At 41.6% G+C, this 8,525-nt stretch overlaps 1 long non-coding RNA gene across 1 annotated transcript; it reads left to right on the forward strand.

Annotated features, from left to right (window-relative positions):
* The first annotated feature begins 206 nt into the window (after positions 1–206).
* LOC115337274 lies at positions 207–7,516 on the forward strand. Its single transcript, XR_003922071.1, has 3 exons — positions 207–744; positions 6,394–6,458; positions 7,172–7,516. It is a non-coding gene; the product is annotated as an uncharacterized LOC115337274 (long non-coding RNA).
* The last annotated feature ends 1,009 nt before the right edge of the window (positions 7,517–8,525 follow it).

Consider the following 8,525-nt stretch of genomic DNA (forward strand, 5'->3'; position numbering starts at 1 on the left):
GTGTTAAATTCAGATAGTACACACATGCTGGGCAAAGGCTAGGCTGTGCTGTGGTCATCATGCAATACCAAAACCAGATAAAAACTATCCATTGACCTTTGCGTGGAGGGGGAGAAAAAGTATATAAGTTCTGTGACCTCTATGATAGCCCACTAAGCTACTGGGTAGAGAGAAATAGACGTAAGTTTGTACCACCGCAAGTTTAAAAATATCTCTCATTCTTTGAAGAAGTCAGAAACTGAAGCACTCGGAGACTGTCAATCTCACATAGTCAAAGACTGGGTATACCAGGGGTACTACAATGCCAGAATGCTGTCATATCTTTTATGCAGCTCAGTTTTTATGGACCACTTAAAGTGAAATGGCACTTTACTAAGGTCTTTCAGCTCTCTCTTTCTTAATGAGAAGACTGTTAAGAAGACTGACATCTGAAGTTGTGATTTTTGTGACAAGACAGTTATCCTTTGGGAAGAGGACAAAAACCACTAGGTTATTTAATGAATGATATTGAGGGGACAGTCATCTAATTTTAGTTGCTCTTTCCACTGAACAAGTTTTAAATCCAAAGCTGAGAAGACAAAGAAACACTTCTGAGTCAGGAAGCAGCAAGACTGGAGTGGCAGCATAAGGGAAGATGAACTGGGAGCTGAGGGTGACAACTCATCAGCACAAGGATCCCAACCAGCTGTCAATGATAAGGTTGTGTTTCTGGAGCCAAGACAGCCTGAGGATGACAGGATAGAGGTGGGTACACAAGAATCTCTGACTGTTCAAGGCCCGTGGTTTACCCTAAGGTGAACATCTCCACAGCTCCCATCCATAGCAATGAACATGGCTGAGGTATGTTGGGGCCAAGCAGGCATTTGGGCATTCAAGACAAACTCAGAGGCCACAAAACTGTGGGCACAGTGGACTGGACAGTGCACCCACTCCAAGAGGATGACGACAAGGAGTACTGTGTGGCAGGGTGCTGTTGCAGATGCCTCCTGACTGCACTCTCTTTGCAGTGGTCTGGGCATGGAGGCTGTTCCAGCCAGTGGCCTTTCTCACCACAGCAGTAGCGTGATCCTTCCCCCAACCTGTGTCTTCACTCTTGGGGTGTTGGGTGAGGTTGAGTGGTGCCCATCTCCATGGGCTTCTCCTTTGTGGGTGGTAAGTAAAGTTGAGAAAAGTGTCGCTGGGGTCCTCCAAGGGCTCTGGTGCTCTCTCTTGCATGCCATCAGGCACCTCTCCAAAGTGACAGCCAGGTCCAAGAGCTGTCCCAGGCTCTATGTGGCTCCACCTGGGCCATTTCATCATTGAAGGCCTCAGTCAGTGCTAACATGTAGTAGGCTACAAGGACTTACTCCCTTTTAGCCAGTGTCCACAGCCAGTGCCATGAAATGGATGGTGCCATTGGTGGCAGACTGGCTGCTCTGCTGGAGCTCCAGCAAGGGAGCCTCAGCCATGGCTGTGGGATTGCTGTTTCCAAAACACTGCTCCAGAGCAGTGAACTGGGAGCCTGGGGCAGGGCACAGGGGGCATTGCCCTCTGCCCAGAGGGACGCCCAGCAAGGTCATCCTGGATGGCCACGAAATGACTGCTGAGGACGGGCTAATGCTTGTTGTGTAGGCCAGACATTACACAACATTGAAGATTAGACTCCCCAGACTAGTAAAATGCCATACCCTTCACCTGATCTTCATTAAAGTGTTTGGGGAACTGGGTGGCAGGGGTTGCCCTGGGTGCAGTGGGTTAGGGAAGCCCACAGGGCTGTTGCCTGCCGCTGTGTCCCGGCCCCATTTTGGGCAAAGCCCCTGGCAGACGAGCTCCATTAGACACAGCTGTGGGTGCAGCCCCTGGCATGGTTGTGGGGCCAGGACCCATGGTGCCTGGCTGTGAGGGCAGCTCTTGACACAGCCATGGGGCCTGTCCCTCACCTGCAGCTCAGGTCCCATCAGGGTTTGGCCTGGGACAACCAGCAGGAGGTGGGGAGGGCCCTGCCCAGACCCCGGCAGCTCTGAGCCCAGGGTGGTGGCCATATTGACTTGTATGAATGAAATCCAGCAGACATTAAGGAGAGCACACACACAGATAAATTCCTGTTCATTTGCGTGGATGGATTATTCCAGCAAGGTTTCCATGTTTCCGCATTGTCCTCAGGCAATGAGATTTTTTTGTTTGGATATTATTACAGCATGTGTAGTGGTTGTGAAAACATTTTTTTCTTATGTTGAAAAAAACCAAAAATTCCCAAAAGCTATTGAAGTGTTGTTAGATTGATCCAAGACTGTGTTGCCAGATTTCAGTCATTAAAAAAAAAGTGAAATATAGAGAACAGAGCCACCATTCATATTTATGTAATGAATATCCAACAGTTAATAGATAGTCAGAAGTTCAGGTGCAATGAAAAGTGAGATATTGGCAATAAAATGCTTACTGCCTGTGAGGAATTACATCCCCAGCAAACTCCACCATCACTGTTGGAAGTAAACTCTTCTTTATTTGCACAGATGGATTATCTTCGACTGCAGCTCTCTTAATGTCTCTAGTCACACTAACATTTTAGGGATGTAGTTTACCTGAAACAAGGTACACCGTTCTCCCAGTGTGGTAGGTTCCCATTTGGGAAAGTAGCATCAATGGAGGGACAACTCGCTGAAAGCCCATGTTGACCCCTAATACTTTGTTAGCACCTTTGAGAGGACTCAAACACAGAGCAGATGCTGCATCTGCAACAGGCAAATTCTGTGGCTTCTTTAATAAAACTGCATGAGATCACTGATATTCCATTTACAAATCCATGCACAAATATCGTTTATGTCTGAATGATTTCTGAGCTTTTAATTAGTTTTTAAAAGATGTTTCTATCACAGTAGCTGTATACATCTCTGCATTACTGTCTTAGGCAGGCTGAAAAAGCTGAAGGGAAAAATGGCACTAATTCTTACTATAGCTTTGTTACCTTCACCCTCAACCTTGGCACTTCAGTATCCTGTCTGCATTATGTTAAAAGCGAGTCATTGACTTGAATATAAACCCCTTAGATTTATGTGTTCTGCAATTTCTTATATTTCGTACACTGGACCACTTAAAAACTTGAAAGAATCATATTTTATATAGCAACTGTGAACATTAGGGGACGGTTCTCTGATTTATATCTAGAAATAAAGGCTAAAGTTTCAGGGTTGCCAAACCGCTCACTTGAAAAACACAGTAACTACAGGAGGGAAAGAAACGGAAGAAGTCCTCAGTGTTTACAGTCATTCCCTAATGGAACAATTCTGTGCTATTTACTGTTAACCCCTTCCATAGGCAACCCCACTTATAGAAAAGGAGGACTCTTTGTTCCTAAGGACATACTGATTGTGAACTACTCACTCAGTGTCAAGATCTAGCCTCACTGAAGTAAAATGGTGTAAAAAAAAAAAAACAAAAGTCTTAGGACATGCCAGTTGTTAAATACCTTGTCTCCTCTGTGATAGCTTCTGTAATTGTGTAGCAGTCCTTATGTCTTGATGGGACTATGAAGCTATTGCTTTTTGAAGTTAGCTAATAACTCATGAAAAATATGAACTTCATCCAAATTTAAATTATTGCTAAAAGCTAAATTACATAGTGACGTTATATAGCCTGGAGCCAGCTCCGTTTGAGAGGGCTGGTATGTATGAAGACTTATCTTCTACTCACGTTCCCACTAGAGGCAAGATAGACACACAGGGATCTTGACAAGGAGCTCTTAGTTATTAAGAAAACAGTCCACTAGGGAAACATTGTTCTAGATGTCTGGATGAGAGACAGCCAATAGATGAGTCTGGGGAAAAGCTTTGATCAGAAAAAAGGTCTCCACAACAGAGCAGCAGCAAAGGTGTAGAGGTACAGTAGCAATAGCTGCAATGCAGCTGGCGAATGAAAAGTCATTTCCAGCCAAAACACAAAGGAAGAATTGTTCCAAACCCACAACTGGAATAGAAAAAAATCATAGATGCTAGACTGGAAGAGGAATTTTTCATTACACTAGGGTGAAATTTTGGTCTTGTGGAAGAGAATAAAGAAAACTTCTATTAATTTCAGGATGTCCTGATATTTGGCACTGATCTGGGCTATGGTGCCCTTCATGATGTTACTCCACAGCTCTTACTGCACAAACAGGTAAACTAGTAGCTTACAACTACTTCAGAAATAAAAATACCTGTTTTGCTGTGTTGGCATCACCCTAGCTCAGACTCATTAGTATGTTATACCTCTCACTCCCAACCCATGTGGCTGCAGCTCTGTAGAGAGAGAGCAGAGCTGTGCACTCCTCAGTGGAATCTGTTCTGTCGCTTTCTGCCTGCTTTGTGTTTCCTGCATTTCACTCACACTTACTGATTGTATGTCTGTAAGGACTTTCTCTGTCTCTAGCTATCCACACTTCTTTTTCTTATTGTCAGACTCCATAAGACTTTGAAGATGTGGTTAGGGTTGCAAATCCCCCAGTCTTTGATGACAAACACAGTGTTCTTCTTTTGAAACAAATTCTGCCCTGAAGCAAATGCTGGTTTCCCACATGTTTGCTCAACACAGAAAAACAGCTTTTGGCACTTTTTCCTCTGACCCCGCCTTCCTTTCCATACCCTCAACAAAATGGAGCCCTAATTTAAACAGTATGTTTATTTACCTATGCAAACGGAGTTCTACTTTGGGGAAATGGGAATTGGATGCAAGCAGAGCTTTATGGCACATGACAAGTATTTTGCTTTTTAGAAAAATAATGAAATGCAGGGCAGGAGAGGATAAAAAAATGAAGCTATACAAAGATGTGTCCTCCAGGAGACACAGAGATGGCAAGTTCTCTGACGTGCATCATGGAAGGTAAAGAATGAGATACAGAACTGCCAGGAACTCATGGAGAAAGGCTCAAAGGACCTTCTGCTTCTGTGGTTTTTCTGTTTTCAGAGTGTTCATAGGTAACACCTAGATGGCTCTTCCCCAAGATACATACTGTATCTCTACTGTTAGGCAAGTAGGATAGCTAATGCACCCAGACAGACAAGAAAAAAAAAAAAATAAAACCAGTAGTATTTGTGAATTTTGCTATTTTTGCTATTTGGTTGCCTGGCTTATCCAATATAGCTAATTTTTCATGTCAACTTCCTTCCCTTTTAAAAAGAGGAAGTTAGAAATTGGAACAAATCTTTACAGGGTTAAGGTAAGCATGGCCTACATATCAGTTTAAGACCAGTGAGCAAAGTCCTTTGGTGCACAGAGACTGATCTGCAGTTGTTTCACTTTATCTGCACACAGACTCTGCAGCCCAAAACATTGTGAACGCTGAAGGTATAGCAATAACCCTTTTGATAAAGCCTGTAAAATCCAGCCAGGGACATCCTCCAGGTACTAGACTAACCCTAGCCTAGCTCCTGCCAGATCAGTAACAGTTTACGTGGACCACAGCTGTTTCAATTCCTATTGTTGCGCTACCAGAGCAAGTGAACTCCAGTTGCTAACTCCTTCGTGATAAGGCGAATCTAGTATTGGGTCTTAGCTTCACATACAAAATCCCCTCTTATCTGTCCATCTGGTCTCAAATGAATCCCTATCCAACTAACCCATACCTGAATCACACCTGTTTCTGACCTCTCTCTGTTAACTGTAGCCTGGCATCCTCCATCTGATCCAGTTCCTGCTGTGGTTTATCAGCTTATTCTAAGCTTGGTGCTCCAGCCTGGATCCAGCTCTCATTCCAGACCACTGGCTGAAACTTTATGCTCAGCTGAAACCTCACTCTGGGCCCAAATCATCAGCTTTGGCTGGTGATCCCTTCTGCTGTTAGTTCTTAATCTGTGAGCTGTAGACTAAGCTGTAGGGTTTTTGGGGGGTTTTTTTGTTTTTTTTTTTTTAAACTACAGACCTGCTGTCATGTACCCATCTGGTTCTATCCCTTATCCGTAGCACAATTTAAAGAAGATCTAGTGCATGGTGCTTACAAAAGTCTGGCAGATATAATCTTCTCTTGGAACTATAATTTTAAAATGTTCTCAGCTAAGGAAGTACTCTGTAGGAAACCAGTTCAGGAATATGGAGCAGACTGGAATATCTACTTTGTATTCCACCAGTTTCTGACTGAACTTACATAGACTATTATATCGGACTAACTATTTTACTGTTAATGAAGGACACATCATACTTGTGGTGAAATAATAGTTTATATGCCTCGTGTTTGGTCTCATTTAACATATCAGCCCAACACTCATAAGTATAAAGATTCATCTTATGACTCCACGGTAGTGTGGGTGATATGCTGTCTGCTCTTGTATGTTCAGGTCCAAATCTGCAATTTCCCTAAAGAGATCTGACCCCTTTATAAAAGTGCATTGAGATGCACTTATGGATATTCAGGATTCTTGTTTGTGCCTTTTGTTGTTGTTGCAGTGATTAAGTTGGTGTTGGAGCAGATGAGTGGAAATCAAATCAACTTACACCAGCAGGGGTCTAAGGTAATGCACAGTGTATTTTGAAACAGGAATTTTAGGTGAACTTGTCTGAACACTTATTTGCCACAGACTCTTGCACTCATAGAGTTTCACGCTTATCTAATTATTGAAACACATTAGTAAAATTAGTTTCATGTTTTGCTTTTTGAAGAATTAGCAGTTACTACTTGCAAGCCACCACTGGGCAGTAATTTCAGTAATTAAGGCTACCAGTGCTAATTATTCTATTACTAGGCTCCTAAGTTTTCTACTCCCTATTTGGTCAACATTTATAAAGCTTAAGGATTTTTGCAGGTTTCTATGAGAAATAGCATGTAAATAATGTCGTATAAAATACCTTTTCATTGCAACCCATTGTAAAGTAGAGAAAAGGTGATTAAAGATGATTTCACAACTGTTTGCATGGGAAGCTTTACAAGTATGACTTAAGAGTGTGACTCTTACCTTCAGTAGACTGTAACCTGTTACTCCTTGCAATTCCAGGAGTTGCTACTGTTGTGGAATCATATGCAAAAACTAAAAGCCGCAGGATATTTTCCAAAGCACAAGTTGTACTCCTCACTCTGAGTGCATGTGTGTGTGTGCACATGTACATGCATATGGATATAGATATAGATATGTAGCTACAGATATATAGATACAGATCCGTAAGTATGTGTATCTCTATGTATAGCCTAAGAAGTTTTCTTGATTCTTTCCTGGCAACTCATTTTCAGGTTGCATGTGTTGTCTTGGATGGGAACCATGAAGTCCTGGAGAAAGGCAAGCCCATGGAAGAAAGCAGTAGCCTTTGACTCTGGACACCGAGGACTTGTAGGATTACATTTTGTAGAGATGCCAGCTCTTTTCCTCAGCTGAAGAGTCTGCAAAAATTTTATTTTGCTACAAACCATTAGAAGTATGGTGGTGACTATTGTAATACAAAGAGTGATTTAGCCAGGTCTTGGAAAGCATTATCTGCAAAGTTTTTCAAAATGATTACAGAGCTTACAAGACTGCGTGATGTCTATAATGCTTCATAAAATATCCCATCTAAATAAAGCTGTTAGAATGTGGCCTTAAGAAAGTATCAGTATTTCCAATTTGTGGTTACAGTTTATACTAATGCAATAGAATGTGCTTTTCATATTAATTTTGATGAAGAATTGCTTGGAAAAATGTTAGAATAAAGTTTGTGCATATTGGAGTTCTGTCAGATATTTCAACAGGAACAAATATTGGCGTGTTGGTAGTTGGTAATTTTTCAGTGTTAATATATGTATATTTTTAGACTTATAAAATGACACATGATTTTAATAACTCAGTCAGCAATATCTTTGAAATATGATCATTAACAAAGAATAAACCAACTCCCTTGCCTCTTTCCCAGCAAGTAAATTTATCTGCTGATTCCCTCACCATTTTCCAGACTTCACGTCCCAGTAGAACTGGTTTGGAAACCGTCCACTACTTGTGATCCAGACATGCAACAGGGCTGTTTAGGAGGTGGACACCAATTGTATTCCCGTATCTCCCTTTGTCAAGTAAATGACCAGCCCATCCAACTCTTGTTTCTCATTAAGTGTATTTGAGTTACCCATCCCTGTTATTTCAAGAACAAACACCATTCCATGTTTGCAGTTTCATTGAGACAGGTGCGTTCTTGTAGAAAAATTCTTTGTTTTCTTGAATTGGCTTTTCCTATAATAAATGGTTTTGTCAAAAATTAGAAAAATCATTCCTGCCTCAGCCATATTTTCGTTTGGAGAAATGGCAATTTCTATTTTCAAATTCTAATGTAATCAGACTCAAGTGTTAGTGATAGTAGCACCTAATTATAGCCAGAATATCTCTGCTTAAATTCTGCTTACTGTAGCATTTGTGGTTTTGATTTACTATGCCCTAAACCAGGAGTTTTACATTAGAAACCTGTGTAAGGAAGGGTCATAATATAATTTTGATCTCCTTATATAGCAAATACCTTCTAATTTTAGCAGAAGCAATGACTGATGATTTCAATAGAAAACCTCCCAGTGGTTGTGTACATAAGGCAGTGAAGGGGCCAAGGGAAAAGGGAAAATCTATCCAAGC

This window comes from Aquila chrysaetos, chromosome Z, assembly GCF_900496995.4.
Source record: "Aquila chrysaetos chrysaetos chromosome Z, bAquChr1.4, whole genome shotgun sequence".
NCBI classification, from domain to species: Eukaryota; Metazoa; Chordata; class Aves; order Accipitriformes; family Accipitridae; genus Aquila; species Aquila chrysaetos.